This window comes from Zeugodacus cucurbitae, chromosome 3 (genome assembly GCF_028554725.1).
Source record: "Zeugodacus cucurbitae isolate PBARC_wt_2022May chromosome 3, idZeuCucr1.2, whole genome shotgun sequence".
NCBI classification, from domain to species: domain Eukaryota; kingdom Metazoa; phylum Arthropoda; class Insecta; order Diptera; family Tephritidae; genus Zeugodacus; species Zeugodacus cucurbitae.
In genome coordinates this window covers 37867332-37890260 of record NC_071668.1, presented here as the reverse complement: position 1 = coordinate 37890260, position 22929 = coordinate 37867332, and the positions used below count along the sequence as shown (strand labels likewise).

The 22929-nt window shown below is 37.1% G+C and overlaps 1 protein-coding gene and 1 long non-coding RNA gene across 7 annotated transcripts in view; one reads left to right on the top strand and one right to left on the bottom strand.

Moving 5' to 3' along the window:
- LOC105220378 (probable nuclear hormone receptor HR38) overlaps positions 1–22929 on the bottom strand; it is a 319583-nt gene that overhangs the window by 56391 nt on the left and 240263 nt on the right. The gene's annotated exons all lie outside the window — the stretch shown is intronic.
- On the top strand, positions 6107–9315 carry LOC128920484 (uncharacterized). Its single transcript, XR_008470549.1, has 3 exons — positions 6107–6755; positions 6917–6977; positions 7044–9315. It is a non-coding gene; the product is annotated as an uncharacterized LOC128920484 (long non-coding RNA).

Below are 22929 nucleotides of genomic sequence, written 5' to 3'. Positions count from 1 at the left end.
GAAGCAGCATCTAAGCTTTATTATATAGAAGAAGTTACCAATTGTTTGAAATATACGTTTGTCAAAACTCATACCGATAGTTTGCGTCAAAGCATCGATGAGTCCATGGCAAAATTTAAAGGTCGATCTTCTCTAAAGCAACATCTTCCGATGAAGCCGACTAAACGTGGCATAACAATTTGGCAAAGGTGTGACTCTAAAACTGGTTATACATATGATTTTAATATTTATGCGGGTAAAGAGGAATGCTCAACATTATCAGGAACTTTAGGGGAGAGAGTCGTTTTTAAATTGTGCAAAACTATTCGGAATCCAGATACTGTGTTGGTTTTTGACCGTTTTTTCACCTCATATAATCTGATGAAAACTTTGCCATTTGCTTGCGTAGGAACATGTATTCAAAATAGAAAGAACTTGCCAACCATTAGTGACCGTTTGAAGAAAGGTGAATGTAAATTTTGCATTAGCGAAACCGGTATAATGGTAGCAAAATGGCAGGACTCACGTGAAGTTATTGTTATGAGTAACTGTCATAGTCCTACAATGTCCGCAGTCTTCAGAAAGCAAAAAGATGGTTCAAGGGTTGTTACTAACTGTCCTAAAGCATTGGCTTTCTATAATGAGAACATGGGAGGAGTTGACATATCTGATCAAAAGGTTAAAACTTATGAACAGAACAGAAAATCAAGCAAATGGTGGCGTAAAGTATTTTTCAAGCTTCTCATGACATCTATTGTAAATGCCCATATAGTTTATCAGGAAAATATCCACAAAAAGTTTCAACTGAAAAATTTTATTGTTCCACTCGCAGAACAGCTCATTGCGCAAGGAAGAGTTGGGACAAAAGTCAAAAGGACATCTACAACAAAAGGACCCAGGTCAAAAAGAGCAAAAAAAATGTTAAACGTGGGAGATCATATGCCAGTAAAAGGTGATCGCCGCAGACGCTGTGTTTTATGCACCTCAATAAAAAAAGAAAAAACGCACGTATTACATTTGTTCAATGTGCAAAGAGCCCTTATGCTTTGAATGTTTTGGCATGTTCCATAAATAAATAAAACTTAAATTGAGTTACAAATAAAAACTAAATTTTATTATTCTCAAAAAATTATACCAATGGGATATATAGTCCCAATTATTACCGTGTAAATATACCAGTGGGACATATTATCCCAGGACATATCTTCCTTCTGAAGGATACGAAAAAAAAATTGTTTTATTTTTCTCTTTTAGAAGATTATATCCATCCGAAAAAACGACCTAAATTTTTTTAACATCGCTGCGTATAGTACGGTAGTGAAAGGGTTAAAATATAAAAATTACTAAATAAAATGCCGAAAACAAAGGAAATTTGGATTATAAATAGATCGGAGACTGTTACTAAGTTTAAGACTCGGGTTTAGGATTCGGAGTTAGTTAAAATTTATAGAATTTGATGGAATATTGTTTATAATGTTATTAAAAAGAAGGAAACTAAGTACTGCAAGGACAATTTAAAGATAATTTGGCGGAAACCTGTGATAACTCAAAAAGAATGCAGAAGATTAGTAGGAACTGTCATACAAAATCCCACAATTAGTCCTCTTAATATTGCAACATCATCGAATCAGCATATTGCATGAACAGCCAATGATGCTACACTGCTAAGGACATTTAAAAATAGTAACATAAATACATACGTTGTGCATAAAGTTGTCCTCTTCCGAAAACAAAAAAGCTTTATTTCCGAAACCAAAAAATCGATATGCCTCTCATTTGCCTTAAAATGCATCCTAAAGCCTGTCGTGGACAGATAAGGCTGATTTTTTGTTCCAGGGCTTCTTTAGTAAACGCTTTATACATTTACCACGTGAAAAGAAGAATAATGCAGCTTAGACGCTAAATAGAGTCGGGAGTGAAGATTTTTGATTTTTTTTTATTCTTTGGGGAAATTTTCCTTACTTCTGTTTTGGAGATTTGGTACTAATTTAGTGACCCTAAATCATCCGGATATATCAGAATTCACATGACCATGCCTTTGTAGTGGTCCGTCGGCCTTTTCCAACTATTGACTACATTTTACAACAGGACAATGCTCCATTTCATGAAGGATCTTTACCTTCAAAGGTTTTAAATGAAGCAAATCAAGTTGACCTCCGCACAGCTCTGACCAACACTTTATTGAAAATATTTGGGAATTCGTTAAATATCAGAGGACAATTGATATAATAACCGAAATCGCCGAAATTACCGACATTTGGTCTAAATTAACTGTTAACTTAGCGCACGATTGTGTTGAATCAATTCGGACCATAAAGCAGGCTGGTATTGACGCCAATGGTAATGTAACCCATTATGAATTTATCGCCTTAGGATAGGAATTTATACTGAACATTAAAATGTTTTAGTTATCATTAAATAAGAACAGGATAATAGAGTTCATGTTGTGTGAAATACTTTTGACGCAAAAAAAATGGGTGTAAATACTTTTGACTACTCCCTGTCTTCAGTTCATTTGCTTATTTCTCCGCCATATTTCTACCTATTCTAGCCAAACCGACTTCATTCTCTCGGGAATAGATCAAGGTTTACAACAACATAGCATTTTGTTACCCTGCGACAACAACAACAACAAGCGAAAGCTTTTTGTGTGAAACTTGGAAAAAACGTCCGATGAGTAAATAATTTTGACTACCTCTGTATATATGTATATTATTATAAAACATATATTTTTTCTACAAATATGCCTCTGAAATCGCATAATTCATTTGAAATTTTTTCAATTGCAGATGCATTCAAAAATATCTGCAAAACGAATTTCATATCAATTGTATATAGTAAGCATATAAATGCATCATCATATGTATAAACAAAAAGCCCAACATGCGTCTATAATAGAAATGTAAATCTCTGAGCATATTTTTCAATTAATACTCAGCTCTGTTACGAGGCACTGTTAATATTTCTCCTTCCCAGCCGGCCGTGGTGAAACACGCTTATAGAATCTTGATAGGTTTTGACAATTCGCACGCTTGTCCGCAATTGAACCTTCTCTATAATTGACATTCTCTGATATTGTTAAACATGGCCGCTTTTTATCTATTGTGCATGAAAATATGCAATACTGACAGATGTTTTTCAATTAAATGTAAACAAAAACGTACGCATGCTAATTTTTTCTAAAATGGAAGTAATAATAATAACGTATTTATATCTATTTGTTTAATAATTAGTGATTTTGTACTATTTGTGCGGCTAACAACCGCAATAATTGCTTTCTATCCAATTTTATTTCACCAAAATCGAAATATTATTGCCAATCAGCTGTTATGGGAGTTTATAACTCGCTTTGCTGCCGTCTGTCACCCACAAAATTGGAACTGATTAAAAGCGCAGTTAATCGGGAATAACTTTGCCGTCTGTCTAGCGTATTATACCCTTTACAGACGGCGGCGTTAATGCGGATTAACTGCTTTCATCAGGAGAGAGTTATCTCAATTGACTCCGTTGGGAACATTGTTAAAAATGTCCGGTTTTAATCTATTGTGAATGACAGCAAGCAATAATGACTGTTTTTCAATTAAATGTACACAAAATTTGGATCTGATTAAGTTCGAAGTTAATCGGGGTTAATGCTGCCGTCCGTCAAGGCTACTACGAAGATATGCAAAGTAAAATCTCTTCCTTCCTCTTCTAAACTTACATTTACGCAAATCACTAAGAAAGGTCATAACAAGACACTTATTTAAAGTAGTGGGTTATACCAAATTTTAGAATCCCGGCAAACTCATTACGAGTGGGAAGCGCGGTATCAATTAAAGACTCCGAAGAAGCTGAGATTAAGACTGTAGAAATGCAAGCTAAAACAAGAAGGGAAGGGAAACCTAGGTTCAGGTATAACCGAATCTTTTATACTCTCAGAATTTATTTACTTAATTTTATTAAGACTTCACCTTTTGTAATTATTAGCATCATAAAAGAACGTATACCAAAAAAGTCACCAGGACAGGATAATATCACCCCAAAAATTCTCATTGAGTTACTAAATATTTCTGTAGAGTTGCTCTATGTGCTCTTTAAACTCCAATTTCATGGAAAAAGTCAGATTTTCCTGAACAAAGACATCTTTCAGCCGGTCTTTCTTAAATATTTTATATTTAGCAAGTAAATAGAATAACAAACCAAATAAGAAAATCATTTGAGCACAGAGACCTCGGGCGTTTGATAAGGTGTGGCGCGAATGCCTTTTATATAAGATTAAAAACGTTCTACCTTTAGAATAGTGTAAAATACTGGAGTCTTATCTAAAAAATAGACAATTTACGGTTAAAGTAAGATATTTCATAACTTATGAACGACAGATAAGAGCTGGTGTACCATAGGGCAGTGTTTTAGCCCAACTCTATACATCATCTATATACAGCAGATCTTCCAACAGCTAATAATGTTTTGACATCAACTTTTACGAATGACACAGCCTTAGTGAGCCGTAACAAATTCTCGAATGTAGCATCAATAATATTAGCAGACCACTTAAGTCGAAGAATAGCTAGCCAACTGTCGTATAAATGTGAATGAACAAAAGTGTAAGTATGTCACATTTTCGCTAAGACGAAAAATGTGCCCGGCAGCACTTATTTTAGTGCCCTAAGCGAATGAAGTTACTTATCTTGGTATTCACCTAGATAGAAGGCTCATGTGGAGAAAACATACGTATGTATATCTAGTAAATAACTTACATGAAGATAAGAGCTGAAAATTTAAATAGGCTTTTAAATAAAAACTCTAGACAACAAAGACCTTTTATGCTATACAGTCATAAAGCCGATTTGGATGTATAGCATTCAACTGTGGCGTACGACCTGTGCTACTGATAATATATGTAATTCAAAGGTTCCAATCGAAAATGCATAGAATAACCACGTGTTTGCCCTGGTACTTTCGCTTACATCCCCTCAAATAAGTAACCGGAAATTCTAAAATTAGTTAGTAATTAAACAAATTATAATTAGTTTGTGTGAAATTTTGTGTTTCAAACGAAATTTCTTGTGCCAAAACGTGGGAAATGTTGAAAAAAATATTTGGTGATTCAACCATATTGAAAACTCAAGTTTACGATTAGTATAAATCGTTCAAAGAGGGGCATATAAAAATAGCAACGTGCACCAAAGGTTGACTTGTTCCTAATGACGCCGTAAACAAACTAAATGACACACACAATAAAAATTTACATAATAGTGCCCTGCAGTACGGCCGGTATGAATTTGTGAATTGCACTAGTGAATTCTTATATTACAAGTAACTAGAGAATTCACGACAACAAGGTAATGCAGAGAAGCAATAGTACATAAGCGAGATTGAGAGAGAAGAGAGCGCGATCTAGAGTACGTTGTACTCAATAAGTACTCTCAGTAAAATATCAGCGACAAATAAGGGTGGGAATGCACATTTGAGAGATCTTAGCAAAAATAACGCAGAATAATAACGGCAGAGCAACTGGTACAGTATGTACAAGTTGCGAATAATTATTGGTCATTATTGCTTTTGCCTACATATCGGTCATTGAAACCATAATTCACTGTATTAAAAAAATAAGAAAACGGCGGTTTCTATGTTTCGTATTGATCAATACGTATTGAAGGGCATATTAAAAGTGTACGAGGGCTTCAAACATATTGATGGCGTATTGAAGCATATTAATGCGCATATTTACGTCTACAATGTTTATTGATTGATTTTGTCCCGTTAAGTAGTCTCAACAAGTGCGCAATGGCAGAAACAAGTGAAAGTGAACGTGATAATAAATCTTTATCGTGATTTGCCCGAGTTGTGGAAAGTGAAATCTAAAGATTATTTCAATCAAACAAAAAAATAATTAGCATTTAAAAAAATCCATGCAGCACTTGTTCTTTACAAACCTGACTTCACTATAGAAAAAATTAAAAAGAAAATAAACATCTTGCGCACAAATTTTAATAAAGACTACAAAGCAATTGAAAGTGCGAAGCGATCAGGGGCATCAACGGATGCTATTCCAACTCCAAAAGCATGGTACTTTGAAGAGATGATGTTCATCAAAGACCAAATCGCCATAGCGGCAACTGATAGTACAGAGGTAAGTGCAGTACTGATTTTTTTTAATTTTTTTATTTGATTTTGAATTTTACATACATATATGAGTGGTATTTTAAATTACTACTGTAGACTGTAATTATTTTGCCATGAAACTGAACCAGCGGGCGAGTTGAAATATTTTGTGAAATCATCTCTGATATTCTTCGCATCAACAGAAGAGTTACCTCTGATTGATCTTTGAAGTTGCAAAGTAATTTGTTGCTCATTTCGCCAAGAACCATCTTCGAAAGTGCCATTGTTTGTATTGTATTGTATCACCAAATAATTTCAAACTCTTGTAAAATTTATAAACTTGCGCGAAAAAAGGCAACCTACCCATGCAACGAACAGTGGCACACTAAAACATCGTATTGACAGAGCTCGTATTGAAGCAATAGCGTATTGATGCACCTTCAATCATATTGATCAATACGTATTGATCGTCTACGGGCTACTTTAGTTTTTCGACCAAACAGTCTTGTGGTTTATTTAATTGACTTCGCGTCGCGGTTGTGTGTTTTGATTTTTTAATATACATATTCATTATTAAAAAAGTGAATAAAGAATTATTAAACAAAAAAGTATAAATTATTTATAGTGATAACAAAAAAGTGAAAATGACGAGAAGCGTGGCAGCAGTAGGAAAGGAAAGTCTTTGCGAGGTAAGAATTAGATCATTCTGGCACAAAACTCAATTCATGTACCTATGTACATGCGCAAAAAAAAATATTACAACTTAGTGAATATAATATATGTATATTCATACTATATTATACATATGTGAATTCATTAATACGATTTAAATATATATACTTCTTTATAGTTAGAGGTCAAAAATGGCAATCATATTGAAATTCTCATTAGGAAGTGGAGAACAGCGTGGAGTAAGTTATGCAATTTAATTAATTTTTAATAAACACAAATCTTTAATAACAATCTTCTTTTTTCAGATAAAGTCTTTCCAAACTAATAGGATGGGTAAATACAAGTACAAGTACAATACAAATGGTAAATAAAAATTCTAAACAAAAAATTATAATAAAAATTAATATTTTAAATTTACTGACATTTAAATATATTGTGTTTCTTATTTATTTATGGTATCCACTGAAATAAAGGTAGGTAATAAAAAAGGTAGTGAATTATAACCGAATATATGTAGCGAGGTAGCTATTGAAATATATTCAGCGCTATGTGGTAAAGTAGCTAGCGAAATAAAGGTGATGAAATCACTAGTGAGTAGTGTTAACTGGTTACCGTCAATGACATCGCCGTGTTAAATTCATGAGTGAATTGCATTGCCGGTATTATGGGGGGTAACCAGTGGTGGTTACCGGTAAGTAGTGAACTCACTAGTGTTTCACGGGTGAGCCGAACTGGCGGGGGCTGACAGTTGTGCCAAACTGAAAAAGAAAATTGAAATTTTCTCAGCAAGAAAATTTAAAATGAGAATTTCCGATTACTTATTTGAAGGAATTTATACTAGAAATTAATACTTGACTAAAAGAGTAAGAGGATAGCAATGTTTACAACATTATATTACATTTTGCACTGTATTATTAGGCCCATCAGACAGGTAGCTTATAGCCCAGCAAGCGTCACCTAATATATGAATTTCATGGATGTCACTAGGATTGGCAAACCATTTACAATTAGAGAAACATCAATTGGAGTATCTGTACCGCAACACAAATAGTGTCTATACAGTAGGAGCACATTCTATTGGAAGAGGTTATAACAGAAGTTAGTACTTGATAAAAAAAAGGAAGAGGATAGCAACGTAGTCGGCTTTAGTATACCATCCCACGATTACAAGATTAAAATGGGTATGGTTAATTAGATGTGATTTTCAAATTCTGAGTATATAAATATTTATCTCAGCAATAAAGAGATCAAAGAACGATAATTCAGCAAACACATCAAGTATTTAATGGAGAAGATAAACATAAACAAGTAAGGAAAGGCTAAGTTCAGGTGCAACCGAATATTTTATACTCTCGCAATTTATTGAAGAAATTTAACCAATATGCGAAATAAAGCTCACCGTATTTTTGAAAAACCTATAATTAGGTATATGGAAATGTTATGACCCGATTTTAATAATTTTTGGAACAGGGACACACTATTAGAAGACAACAATTTCCTCTGAATTAAATTGAGATATCTGAGAGATTTACCCATATTTTCGGTTAAAATTTATCCATAGTCGCTGAGTTCAACATGTTCGATATCTGGGGCCTTGAAAAGTTGTGGTCCGTTTTCGACAATTTTTTCACAAGTGAAGCCAGAGATGATATGCACTAATTGTGTAAAGTTTTATTCCGTAATCTTCATTGGTTCCTAATGTTTACATTATAAAGTGAAGGAATAAGATGGATTTCAAAATTGAGTTACATGGGAAGTTGTCGTGGTTGTGAACCGATTTCATATATTTTCCACACGTGTCATCATCAAATTCATTTCAATCGAGTAGTTCCTGAGATATGGTTTTTGACCCATAAGTGGGCGATGCCACGCCCATTTTCCATTTTGTAAAAAAATCTGACTACAGCTCCCTTCTGCTATTTCTTCTGCAAAATTTAGTGTTTCTGACGTTTTTCGTTAGTTAGTTAACCGACTTTTAGTAATTTTCAACCTAACCTTTGTATGGGAGGTGGGCGTGGTTATTATCCGATTTCAACTATTTTCATGGTGTGTGGTGGGGTATGTAAGAGAACCGACTGCAGAAAGTTTGGTTTATATAGCTTTATTAGTTTGCGAGTTAAATACAAATAATCGATTTGTGGGCGGGGCCACGCCCACTTCCCCAAAAAAATTACATCCAAATATGCCCCCTCCTAGTGCGATCCTTTATTCCAAATTTTACTTTTATATCTTCATTTATGGCTTAGTTATGACACTTTATGTGTTTTTGGTTTTCGCCATTTTGTGGGCGTGGCAATGGTCCGATTCCGCCCATTTTCGAACTTATGGTGCCAAGGAATATTTGTGCCAAGTTTCGTCAAGATATCTTAATTTTTACTCAAGTTACAGCTTGCACAGACGGACAGACGGACAGACGGACGGACGGACAGACATCCGGATTTCAAATCTACTCGTCACCCTGATCACTTTGGTATATATGACTCTATATCTAACTCATTTAGTTTTAGGTGTTACAAACAACCGTTAGGTGAACAAAACTATAATACTCTCTTGCAACTTTGTTGTTGCGAGAGTATAAAAATATTATTGTACACCACGTCACAGTACTAGTAATGGCCAAATAGAAAGAGACTACTAATAGAAATTTCTTGAAGTTTAAAGAAAGAACACAGCTTAATAATTTTGAATCAATTATGAGAACATTTCAAAAGTACAATATATGTCTATATATTGTATATCTCTATACAATTCATCCAATAACAGGTAAACAACCTTGCATTATTTTATTTAATAAAGAACATTATTTAATAGAATAACAGAAAACCGATTATTCCGGTTTGTAACCGTTCGTACGAATATTAACCGGTTAGTACTATTCGATTAGTCGCAATGTTACGACTATTCGAATAGTCGTTCTACTGCGGTTATTCGAATAGTTATACTGTCACTATTCGAATAAATTAAAACTGTTTGAAATCCAAACTGCCTTTGATTTTTGCAGCTTTAATTTAAGTTTCCGCCCCAGTCACAATTAGCGTTTTGGTAAGTAGTAATTTTAATTATTATTAAATAGTTTTGCTTTTTAGAACAGATAAATTATATATAACAAAAAATGAATGGAAAAAAGCATGTTGGGTATGGGATTTTTACAAAAATTCACCGATGAACGCAGCTTAGTATGCATGTGCCTACGCATTCCAGCCACTTTATCAGAAACAGAGAGGTCGTTCTCCATTGCTGGAAACATTGTGACACCACGTAGAAACTGATAGCAACCAACAAATGTTAACCTTTTAACTTTCTTATATCAAAATAGACATTTTATGAAAAATACATTTGCAAAATTGAAATGGTTAAAAACTATGTTGACATTACTTAATGGTTCCCGTGAAATCATTGATATTTTTGTATTTTAAAGCAAGTTTTTTGTTAGTTTTAATGTTTGACTTTTTTCAATAAAACGAAGAAAATTAATGTCTAGCATTATTCGAATAGATGACAACAAACGGTTAACCGAATAATCGAAAATGAGCGATTAATAGAATATTCGATGAATGACGATTATCCGAATAGTGCAAACCGAATATTATTATTCAAATAATGCCCTATTCGGTTAATTCGAGTAGCTGAATACCAAACGATCTAGTACATATGTAGATATATTTGTTTCAATTTAATTAAACTTAAAAACTTAATATATATGAAGAAAAAAGAAGTAAGAAGCAAGTTGCTATATCTGTTGTACAACTTTTTCCTTTAGGGACAAATACGTGCTTCGTGGAATATATTCCAAAATAGTATGTCAAGTAAAGATAAATTCATAATTATTCCAGTAGATGGATTTAGTCATTCTCGCCTTGTATTTATAAGTGCGATTGATCTTTTTGCTGAGGAGTTTACGACATGAACAGAATTTGCATCTGCCAATCTCTGATGAATCGCAACAAAATCAATACATTTCAGAATTGGATGATTGCTGTTGATGAAAAGTGGTTAAGTAACGAAACGTTAAGCGAAATCGGTCGTAGTAAAATCGCGGTTAGACGGCTTAAGCGGTGGACTCGCAAGAATCGACGGCAGTAAGGTTTTCCTACGTATTTGGTGGGTTTGACGGACAATAAATTACTTTCAGCTACACTCTACGCCAAACTTCATTAAAACATCTACTGTCAACAATGGGACCGTTTGAAGGGAGCAATTAGCAAACAGGGAAAGAATTGTGTTCTGTCAGGACAACTCCAGGCCACACATGTAGATGGTGACCAGGTAGAAGCTCCGGTAGAGTGTTTTGGAGGTTCTTTTGCATCCCTTTTATAATTCAGGGCTAGTGCCAAGTTCCTGTCTGTGCCGAATGATGTTGCTTGTGAAAAATTTACCTCAAGAGAAACCTGTACATTTCTACTGTGCAGGTTGTTTTGCCAACGGGGTCAATGAAAATATCTTCAAAATTAAATCAAGTTCATAAACAAAACAGAATTTTATAATTCCAAATGAAGGGTAAATAAACCCTCAATTTAAAGACAAATATATGTAGATATATGAAGTAAAAGACAAAACATTAATACAACTGACAAAGAATCAGCTAGGAATTGGTCAAATATACCGGATGCCAATGCTGGCCGATTAATCGGTCGAACTCTATCCGCACGTCAAGATCCTTAAAACGTTTGCAGGGGTCATCTTCAAAATGGGGATTTCTCATCCGACGATCGGTTTGATTTTTAATTGGGTGATTCTTCTCTCTTGAAATATGCAAAATACATATATCAGTTTATAAACCATTAGTAGATTCCAACATACATACCAACAAGACAGTTGAATGGTAATGGGATTATACAACCTGTACATTTCTACTGTGCAGGTTTTTTTGCCAACGGGGTCAATGAAAATATCTTCAAAATTAAATCAAGTTCATAAACAAAACAGAATTTTATAATTCCAAATGAAGGGTAAAGAAACCCTCAATTTAAAGACAAATATAATCTATATGTAGATATATGAAGTAAAAGACAAAACATTAATACAACTGACAAAGAATCAGCTAGGAATTGGTCAAATATACCGGATGCCAATGCTGGCCGATTAATCGGTCGAACTCTATCCGCACGTCAAGATCCTTAAAACGTTTGCAGGGGTCATCTTCAAAATGGGGATTTCTCATCCGACGCTCGGTTTGATTTTTAATTGGGTGATTCTTCTCTCTTGAAATATGCAAAATACATATATCAGTTTATAAACCATTAGTAGATTCCAACATACATACCAACAAGACAGTTGAATGGTAATGGGATTATAGTTCTGTTTTGTTCCGATATCTTCACTGGTCTTCGTGTTTCTCAACTCATTATACTCTCGCAACAAAGTTGCTTTGAGATAGTGGCTCACAGCCAAAATACATTTTCCAAAAAATTTAAATGCCACTTTAAAGCGTCAGATATGCACATTAAATTTATGCTTAAAATAATCAGATTTTATAGTTATTTTATTTATCTACAACAAATTTATTTATCTACAAAAAGCACCTCACAGCGAAAATTATGCAGTAAGGAGTTTAAGGACAAAACTAAATTTTTAGGTTGATAGTATTATGTGGGATGCCTCTTACTATCAATAACTTCTTTCATTAGTTTCAGCATGGATTCTTCCAATTTCTTTGTATAGTTTGGAGCATTTTTTTTTTCGTTCTGTTTGCAGGAAATTATGTATATTGGTAATTTGGTATTTTCGCATGTCTCGTTCTAAAACTGACCACAGATTCTCAATTGCATTCAAATCTGAAGATTGCGCTGGTGTTTGTACTTATGGACAGTTACAAATAAGGCACCTTTGCACAACTGCGAATATGCCCTAAAAATACGAAGGACCGAAAGTTATCAAAAGAATTTAATTTAGCGGCATTTTGTAGTAAATTTCGTTTCAAAATGTCCAGATACACAATCTGGTACATATTACAATCGATGGATTCCAAATTCCCGACACCAGAATACGAAATGCATCCCCACACCATTACATGTTCTCCACCATGTACTACGCAGATTTAGCGGTTGTAGCTCAGCAATTGGTTTTGTCCATACATATATATTTCTATCCGATCTAAATAGGTTTAAATTACTGATCGGTTAATATGTCATTACGGCATTCCAGAAATTTGAAGGCTTATATAACTGTTCGTTTGCAACTTTCAACCTTAGACTTCGAGTTTTAGCATACATTAATGGTTTATTTAGGGCTGTGCGCCCATTTAAATCATTAATCTCTTATTTCCGTGCAATCCAACGGAAGTCACTTTCGTTAAATGTTTTATTATCAGCCGATTTATTTTATTTGCGACACGATTTTCAAGAACATAACATTAAATGATATGCCCAATATCCATGACTCAGTTTCACCATTTACGCGAAGTTGAGTTGACTTTCTCTGTTTTTATAATACTCAGGACTAACTCGCGCACTTCAATACTGAAATATACTTTACAAATGACAATACTAAACTGCCAAACTTTTAAATATTATTCCAGGATAGCTCACATTAATAACAGTATTTACTTTGCATTCGAAAATAGACGCCAGCTGTCGCTGCTAGCGGTAAACATTTGTGCATTATTTTGGCAGTAAGCTTGTATTTCGGGATACGAAAATGTTCTTACTTAACGCATGTAAAAAAAAAATTATATTTGCGTTTTTTTTTTATTTAAAAGATTAAACATATATGTTTCTAATCAATAAATTAGTAAATGTTTTTTAATTTCGAAATATAGTAAACATGATTTTTTATTTCGTTGCTGCATCATTTTGGCTGTGAGCCACTGTATGTTTCTCGTAAACCAATAAAGCTATATAAACTACGTACTACATTATACCACCTCCCATACAAAGGTTATGTTGAAAATTACTAAAAGTGCGGTAACTTACTAACAGGAAAACATCAGATGCACAAAATTTTATAAAAGCCATACTTCAGAAACTACTCGACTACTCAATGATATTTGGGGTATACTATTTTCTTGACACCCTGATAACATGGGTAAAAAATGGTCGAAGTCAGTTCACAACCACGCCTACTTCTCAGATTACCAATGAAGAAAGCGGAATAAAAATACTGTATATGAGCTGTATCACTTCTGGAAAAATTCGGACTATATCTTTTCAAGGTCCTTGGTATAGAACATAAGAGAAATATCGGTAAATCTCTCAAATATTTTAAAGTAAGTCAGGGGGAATCTTTCTCTTCTACTAGTGTGTCTCTGTACCAAAACCTTGTATGCGATATTTAGGAGGCTGATCCCACGGTAATTGGCGCAGATTGTGGGATCTCCCTTTTTATGGATTGGGCAGAGCACACTGAGATTCCAATCGTCAGGCATGCTTTCTTCCGACCATATTCTGCAAAGAAGCTGATGCATGCACCTTATCAGTTCTTCGCCGCCGTATTTGAATAGTTCTGCCGGTAATCTATCGGCCCCCGCTGCTTTGTTGTTCTTCAAGCGGGTAATTGCTATTCGAATTTCTTCATGGTCGGGTAATGGAACATCTGTTCCATCGTCATCGATTGGGGGATCGGGTTCGCCATCTCCTGGTGTTGTACTCTCACTGCCATTCAGCAGGTCGGAGAAGTGTTCCCTCCATAATCCCAGTATGCCCTGGACATCGGTTACCAGATTACCACCTTGGTCTCTACATGAGGATGCTCCGGTCGTGAAACCTTCGTTAAGTCGCTTCAGTTTTTCATAAAATTTTCGAGCATTCCCTCTGTCTGCCAGCTTCTCAAGCTCTTCGTACTCACGCATTTCGCCCTCTTTCTTTTTTTGTCTGCAAATGCGTCTCGCTTCCCTCTTCAGCTCTCGGTATCTATCCCATCCCGCACGTGTTGTGGTCGTTTGCAACGTTGCGAGGTAGGCAGTCTGTTTTCTCTCCGCTGCGAGACGGCACTCCTCATCGTACCAGCTTGTTTTTTGTCGTTGCCGAAAACCAATTGTTTCGGCTGCAGTGGTACGCAGTGAGTTTGAGATGCCGTTCCACAATTCCCTTATACCGAGATGCTGATGAGTGCTCTCAGAGAGCATGAGTGCAAGTCGAGTAGAATATTTCGTGGCTGTCTGTTGCGATTGCAGCTTTTCGACGTCGAACCTTCCTTGTGTTTGTTGACGGGCATTCTTCGCTGCACAGAGGTGGGTGCGTATCTTCGCTGCGACCAGATAATGGTCCTAGTCTATATTTGGTCCTCGGAGCGTACGCACGTCTAAAACACAGGAGACATGTCTTCCGTCTATCACAACGTGATCGATTTGGTTCCGCGTGTTTCGACCAGGTGACAGCCAAGTGGCTTGATGTATTTTCTTATGCTGGAATCTGGTACTACAGACGACCATATTTCGGGCCCAAGCGAAGTCGATCAGCCTCAGGCCGTTTGGCGATGTTTCGTTATGGAGGCTGAGTTTTCCGACTGTTGTGCCAAAGACACCTTCTTTACCCACCCTGGCGTTAAAATCGCCAAGCACGACTTTTACATCGTGGCGGGGGCAGCGCTCATAGGTGTGTTCTAGGCGCTCATAGAAAGCATCTTTGGTCACATCGTCCTTCTCTTCCGTTGGGGCGTGGGCGCAAATCAGCGATATGGTGAAGAACCTCGCTTTGATGCGGATTGTGGCAAGACGTTCATCCACCGGGGTGAATGCCAGGACTCTGCGACGGAGTCTCTCTCCCACCACAAATCCAACACCAAATTTGCGCTCCTTTATATGGCCGCTGTAGTAGATGTCACAAGGACCCACCTTCTTCCGTCCTTGTCCCGTCCATCGCACTTCTTGGATGGCGGTGATGTCAGCCTTGAGTCGTATGAGGACATCAACCAGCTGGGCAGAGACACCTTCCCAATTAAGGGTCCGGACATTCCAGGTGCATGCCCCTATATCATAATCCTTCAAACGTTTGCAGGAGTCGTCATCAAAAGGGGGGTGTCTCATCCGAGGCTTTCGTAGATTTTTCATTGGTACTTCGTTTTTATGTGGTGGGTCCCAAGCCCTACGCACAACCGCATAAGCGGGCTTCGCCTTCTCACTTTAGCTCGCCTTCAAACGGATGTCTGTTGGCTACCCAGAGGATACTTGGTCTAAAACCGGAAGTCGTGAGCTGCTTGAACCATGTGGAGAAGAATCGTTTCTGGCCACTCCCAAGTGAATGACAATCAAAAACTTTCCTCACTTGCGTGAACTTCTACACATGATCCCATCCTCGAGCGTATTTCTTATCTTATTAAAATTTCATCAATAAATTGCGAGAGTATTAAATTTTCGGTTACACCCGAACTTAGCCTTTCCTTACTTGTTTTTAATACGTTTTAACATTGAAAAAGAACGTCCGAGAGAGACAAGTAAATGCGCAAGGCAATTTATATTGTTAGGAAACACGTTTTTATAGAATTATGTAATAAAAGTTTACATAATTGCGGTTCCAGAAGTTCTTGTTTCTTGTAGTCAATAATAGTAGCCACTGTCTGTGTTCTGTTTTCAGCAGTTTAGCGATCTGCACTATTCTCCAAATATATATCATTTGAATGCCATGAAAATGTTATGAACCGAATTTCGTTGAAATTGGTCGAGTAGTTCCGCAGATATGGTTTCTGATCCCAAAGTAGGCGGCGCTACGCCCACTTTCCATAAAAAAATCTGAGTTAATATCCGATTTTATTAATGTTCGCGTTGTAAATAATCATTTTGTATTTCAAATTGTTACGGATGTCTATCAGTCCGAGCAAGAGATAACTGGAGTAATAATGAGAAATCTGAAATTTTGTACACATATTATTTGGCGCACTGAGGTTGTTGTAGATGGACAAAACCGGACCATTGCTACCCAAAAAATTTCGTTAAGTATAAACTATAGTTAAACTAAGCCACCAATTATGTGGTGCATTTCGGACATCTATTAGCACACACTTCCTTACTGTATATAGCTCCCGTGGTTATAGCCGGAAGGTGTATTGTCGTGGAAACCGCTATCAGTCTCAGGGAGATTGGATATATAGAGGAGCGTATGCCTGGACCCTCAAAAATGACTCACCTCGATCTAAGCTTGATTTTTGTGATCTTACCGGCATTACAAAGGGCTATCCTGACAGGTCGCTCAAAGTTAGTCAAGGAGCGCACAGTCTCTTTATCAATAGTTTCTAGCTACTTTAATATAGGACTCGCTTGGAACCAAAGCCATAGCGGTACTGTAAAATCCTATGCAACAAAATCAATACATTTCAGAATTGGATGATTGCTGTTGATGAAAAGTGGTTAAGTAACGAAACGTTAAGCGAAAACGGTCGTAGTAAAATCGCGGTTAGACGGCTTAAGCGGTGGACTCGTAAGAATCGACGGCAGTAAGGTTTTCCTACGTATTTGGTGGGTTTGACGGACAATAAATTACTTTCAGCTACACTCTACGCCAAACTTCATTAAAACATCTACTGTCAACAATGGGACCGTTTGAAGGGAGCAATTAGCAAACAGGGAAAGAATTGTGTTCTGTCAGGACAACTCCAGGCCACACATGTAGATGGTGACCAGGTAGAAGCTCCGGTAGAGTGTTTTGGAGGTTCTTTTGCATCCCTTTTATAATTCAGGGCTAGCGCCAAGTTCCTGTCTGTGCCGAATGATGTTGCTTGTGAAAAATTTACCTCAAGAGAAACCTGTACATTTCTACTGTGCAGGTTTTTTTGCCAACGGGGTCAATGAAAATATCTTCAAAATTAAATCAAGTTCATAAACAAAACAGAATTTTATAATTCCAAATGAAGGGTAAATGAACCCTCAATTTAAAGACAAATATAATCTATATGTAGATATATGAAGTAAAAGACAAAAACATTAATACAACTGACAAAGAATCAGCTAGGAATTGGTCAAATATACCGGATGCCAATGCTGGCCGATTAATCGGTCGAACTCTATCCGCACGTCAAGATCCTTAAAACGTTTGCAGGGGTCATCTTCAAAATGGGGATTTCTCATCCGACGCTCGGTTTGATTTTTAATTGGGTGATTCTTCTCTCTTGAAATATGCAAAATACATATATCAGTTTATAAACCATTAGTAGATTCCAACATACATACCAACAAGACAGTTGAATGGTAATGGGATTATAGTTCTGTTTTGTTCCGATATCTTCACTGGTCTTCGTGTTTCTCAACTCATTATACTCTCGCAACAAAGTTGCTTTGAGATAGTGGCTCACAGCCAAAGTAATGCAACCATACAAGAAATACTAAAGTAAGTATTACTTGAAAACTAAATACATTTTCCAAAAAATTTAAATGCCACTTTAAAGCGTCAGATATGCACATTAAATTTATGCTTAAAATAATCAGATTTTATAGTTATTTTATTTATCTACAACAAATTTATTTATCTACAAAAAGGACCTCACAGCGAAAATTATGCAGTAAGGAGTTTAAGGACAAAAATTTTCAAATTTTTAGGTTGATAGTATTATGTGGGATGCCTCTTACTATCAATAACTTATTTCATTAGTTTCAGCATGGATTCTACCAATTTCTTTGTATAGTTTGGAGCAATTTTTTTTCGTTCTGTTTGCAGGAAATTATATATATTGGTAATTTGGTATTTTCGCATGTCTCGTTCTAAAACTGACCACAGATTCTCAATTGCATTCAAATCTGAAGATTGCGCTGGTGTTTGTACTTATGGACAGTTACAAATAAGGCACCTTTGCACAACTGCGAATATGCCCTAAAGATACGAAGGACCGAAAGTTATCAAAAGAATTTAATTTAGCGGCATTTTGTAGTAAATTTCGTTTCAAAATGTCCAGATACACAATCTGGTACATATTACAATCGATGGATTCCAAATTCCCGACACCAGAATACGAAATGCATCCCCACACCATTACATGTTCTCCACCATGTACTACGCAGATTAGCGGTTGTAGCTCAGCAATTGGTTTTGTCCACACATATATATTTCTATCCGATCTAAATAGGTTTAAATTACTGATCGGTTAATATGTCATTACGGCATTCCAGAAGTTTGAAGGCTTATATAACTGTTCGTTTGCAACTTTCAACCTTAGACTTCGAGTTTTAGCATACATTAATGGTTTATTTAGGGCTGTGCGCCCATTTAAATCATTAATCTCTTATTTCCGTGCAATCCAACGGAAGTCACTTTCGTTAAATGTTTTATTATCAGTCGATTTATTTTATTTGCGACACGATTTTCAAGAACATAACATTAAATGATATGCCCAATATCCATGACTCAGTTTCACCATTTACGCGAAGTTGAGTTGACTTTCTCTGTTTTTATAATACTCAGGACTAACTCGCGCACTTCAATACTGAAATATACTTTACAAATGACAATACTAAACTGCCAAACTTTTAAATATTATTCCAGGATAGCTCACATTAATAACAGTACTTACTTTGCATTCGAAAATAGACGCCAGCTGTCGCTGCTAGCGGTAAACATTTGTGCATTATTTTGGCAGTAAGCTTGTATTTCGGGATACGAAAATGTTTTTACTTAACGCTTGTAAAAAAAAATTATATATTTACGTTTTTTTTTTTATTTAAAAGATTAAACATATATGTTTCTAATCAATAAATTAGTAAATGTTTTTTAATTTCGAAATATAGTAAACATGATTGTTTATTTCGTTGCTGCATCATTTTGGCTGTGAGCCACTGTATGTTTCTCGTAAACCAATAAAGCTATATAAACTACGTACTACATTATACCACCTCCCATACAAAGGTTATGTTGAAAATTACTAAAAGTGCGGTAACTTACTAACAGGAAAACATCAGATACACAAAATTTTATAAAAGCCATACTTCAGAAACTACTCGACTACTCAATGATATTTGGAGTATACTATTTTCTTGACACCCTGATAACATGGGTAAAAAATGGTCGAAGTCAGTTCACAACCACGCCTACTTCTCAGATTACCAATGAAGAAAGCGGAATAAAAATACTGTATATGAGCTGTATCACTTCTGGAAAAATTCGGACTATATTTTTTCAAGGTCCTTGGTATAGAACATAAGAGAAATATCGGTAAATCTCTCAAATATTTTAAAGTAAGTCAGGGGGAATCTTTCTCTTCTACTAGTGTGTCTCTGTACCAAAACCTTGTATGCGATATTTAGGAGGCTGATCCCACGGTAATTGGCGCAGATTGTGGGATCTCCCTTTTTATGGATTGGGCAGAGCACACTGAGATTCCAATCGTCAGGCATGCTTTCTTCCGACCATATTCTGCAAAGAAGCTGATGCATGCACCTTATCAGTTCTTCGCCGCCGTATTTGAATAGTTCTGCCGGTAATCTATCGGCCCCCGCTGCTTTGTTGTTCTTCAAGCGGGTAATTGCTATTCGAATTTCTTCATGGTCGGGTAATGGAACATCTGTTCCATCGTCATCGATTGGGGGATCGGGTTCGCCATCTCCTGGTGTTGTACTCTCACTGCCATTCAGCAGGTCGGAGAAGTGTTCCCTCCATAATCCCAGTATGCCCTGGACATCGGTTACCAGATTACCACCTTGGTCTCTACATGAGGATGCTCCGGTCGTGAAACCTTCGTTAAGTCGCTTCATTTTTTCATAAAATTTTCGAGCATTCCCTCTGTCTGCCAGCTTCTCAAGCTCTTCGTACTCACGCATTTCGCCCTCTTTCTTTTTTTGTCTGCAAATGCGTCTCGCTTCCCTCTTCAGCTCTCGGTATCTATCCCATCCCGCACGTGTTGTGGTCGTTTGCAACGTTGCGAGGTAGGCAGTCTGTTTTCTCTCCGCTGCGAGACGGCACTCCTCATCGTACCAGCTTGTTTTTTGTCGTTGCCGAAAACCAATTGTTTCGGCTGCAGTGGTACGCAGTGAGTTTGAGATGCCGTTCCACAGTTCCCTTATACCGAGACGCTGATGAGTGCTCTCAGAGAGCATGAGTGCAAGTCGAGTAGAATATTTCGTGGCTGTCTGTTGCGATTGCAGCTTTTCGACGTCGAACCTTCCTTGTGTTTGTTGACGGGCATTCTTCGCTGCACAGAGGTGGGTGCGTATCTTCGCTGCGACCAGATAATGGTCCTAGTCTATATTTGGTCCTCGGAGCGTACGCACGTCTAAAACACAGGAGACATGTCTTCCGTCTATCACAACGTGATCGATTTGGTTCCGCGTGTTTCGATCAGGTGACAGCCAAGTGGCTTGATGTATTTTCTTATGCTGGAATCTGGTACTACAGACGACCATATTTCGGGCCCAAGCGAAGTCGATCAGCCTCAGGCCGTTTGGCGATGTTTCGTTATGGAGGCTGAATTTTCCGACTGTTGTGCCAAAGACACCTTCTTTACCCACCCTGGCATTAAAATCGCCAAGCACGACTTTTACATCGTGGCGGGGTGTAGGTGTGTTCTAGGCGCTCATAGAAAGCATCTTTGGTGACATCGTCCTTCTCTTCCGTTGGGGCGTGGGCGCAAATCAGCGATTTGTTGAAGAACCTCGCTTTGATGCGGATTGTGGCAAGACGTTCATCCACCGGGGTGAATGCCAGGACTCTGCGACTGAGTCTCTCTCCCACCACAAATCCAACACCAAATTTGCGCTCCTTTATATGGCCGCTGTAGTAGATGTCACAAGGACCCACCTTCTTCCGTCCTTGTCCCGTCCATCGCACTTCTTGGATGGCGGTGATGTCAGCCTTGAGTCGTATGAGGACATCAACCAGCTGGGCAGAGACACCTTCCCAATTAAGGGTCCGGACATTCCAGGTGCATGCCCCTATATCATAATCCTTCAAACGTTTGCAGGAGTCGTCATCAAAAGGGGGGTGTCTCATCCGAGGCTTTCGTAGATTTTTCATTGGTACTTCGTTTTTATGTGGTGGGTCCCAAGCCCTACGCACAACCGCATAAGCGGGCTTCGCCTTCTCACTTTAGCTCGCCTTCAAACGGATGTCTGTTGGCTACCCAGAGGATACTTGGTCTAAAACCGGAAGTCGTGAGCTGCTTGAACCATGTGGAGAAGAATCGTTTCTGGCCACTCCCAAGTGAATGACAATCAAAAACTTTCCTCACTTGCGTGAACTTCTACACATGATCCCATCCTCGAGCGTATTTCTTATCTTATTAAAATTTCATCAATAAATTGCGAGAGTATTAAATTTTCGGTTACACCCGAACTTAGCCTTTCCTTACTTGTTTTTAATACGTTTTAACATTGAAAAAGAACGTCCGAGAGAGACAAGTAAATGCGCAAGGCAATTTATATTGTTAGGAAACACGTTTTTATAGAATTATGTAATAAAAGTTTACATAATTGCGGTTCCAGAAGTTCTTGTTTCTTGTAGTCAATAATAGTAGCCACTGTCTGTGTTCTGTTTTCAGCAGTTTAGCGATCTGCACTATTCTCCAAATATATATCATTTGAATGCCATGAAAATGTTATGAACCGAATTTCGTTGAAATTGGTCGAGTAGTTCCGCAGATATGGTTTCTGATCCATAAGTAGGCGGCGCTACGCCCACTTTCCATAAAAAAATCTGAGTTAATATCCGATTTTATTAATGTTCGCGTTGTAAATAATCATTTTGTATTTCAAATTGTTACGGATGTCTATCAGTCCGAGCAAGAGATAACTGGAGTAATAATGAGAAATCTGAAATTTTGTACACATATTATTTGGAGCACTGAGGTTGTTGTAGATAGACAAAACCGGACCATTGCTACCCAAAAAATTTCGTTAAGTATAAACTATAGTTAAACTAAGCCACCAATTATGTGGTGCATTTCGGACAACTATTGGCACACACTTCCTTACTGTATATAGCTCCCGTGGTTATAGCCGGAAGGTGTATTGTCGTGGAAACCGCTATCAGTCTCAGGGAGATTGGATATATAGAGGAGCGTATGCCTGGACCCTCAAAAATGACTCACCTCGATCTAAGCTTGATTTTTGTGATCTCACCGGCATTACAAAGGGCTATCCTGATAGGTCGCTTAAAGTTAGTCAAGGAGCGCACAGTCTCTTTATCAATAGTTTCTAGCTACTTTAATATAGGACTCGTTTGGAACCAAAGCCATAGCGGTACTGCAAAATCCTATGAGCTTGAGCGTAAAGGCACCCAATCAACAATCTCATCAGATTGGGAACAAGCTGATGGCGCACTATCATCCTGTCTCTCCACG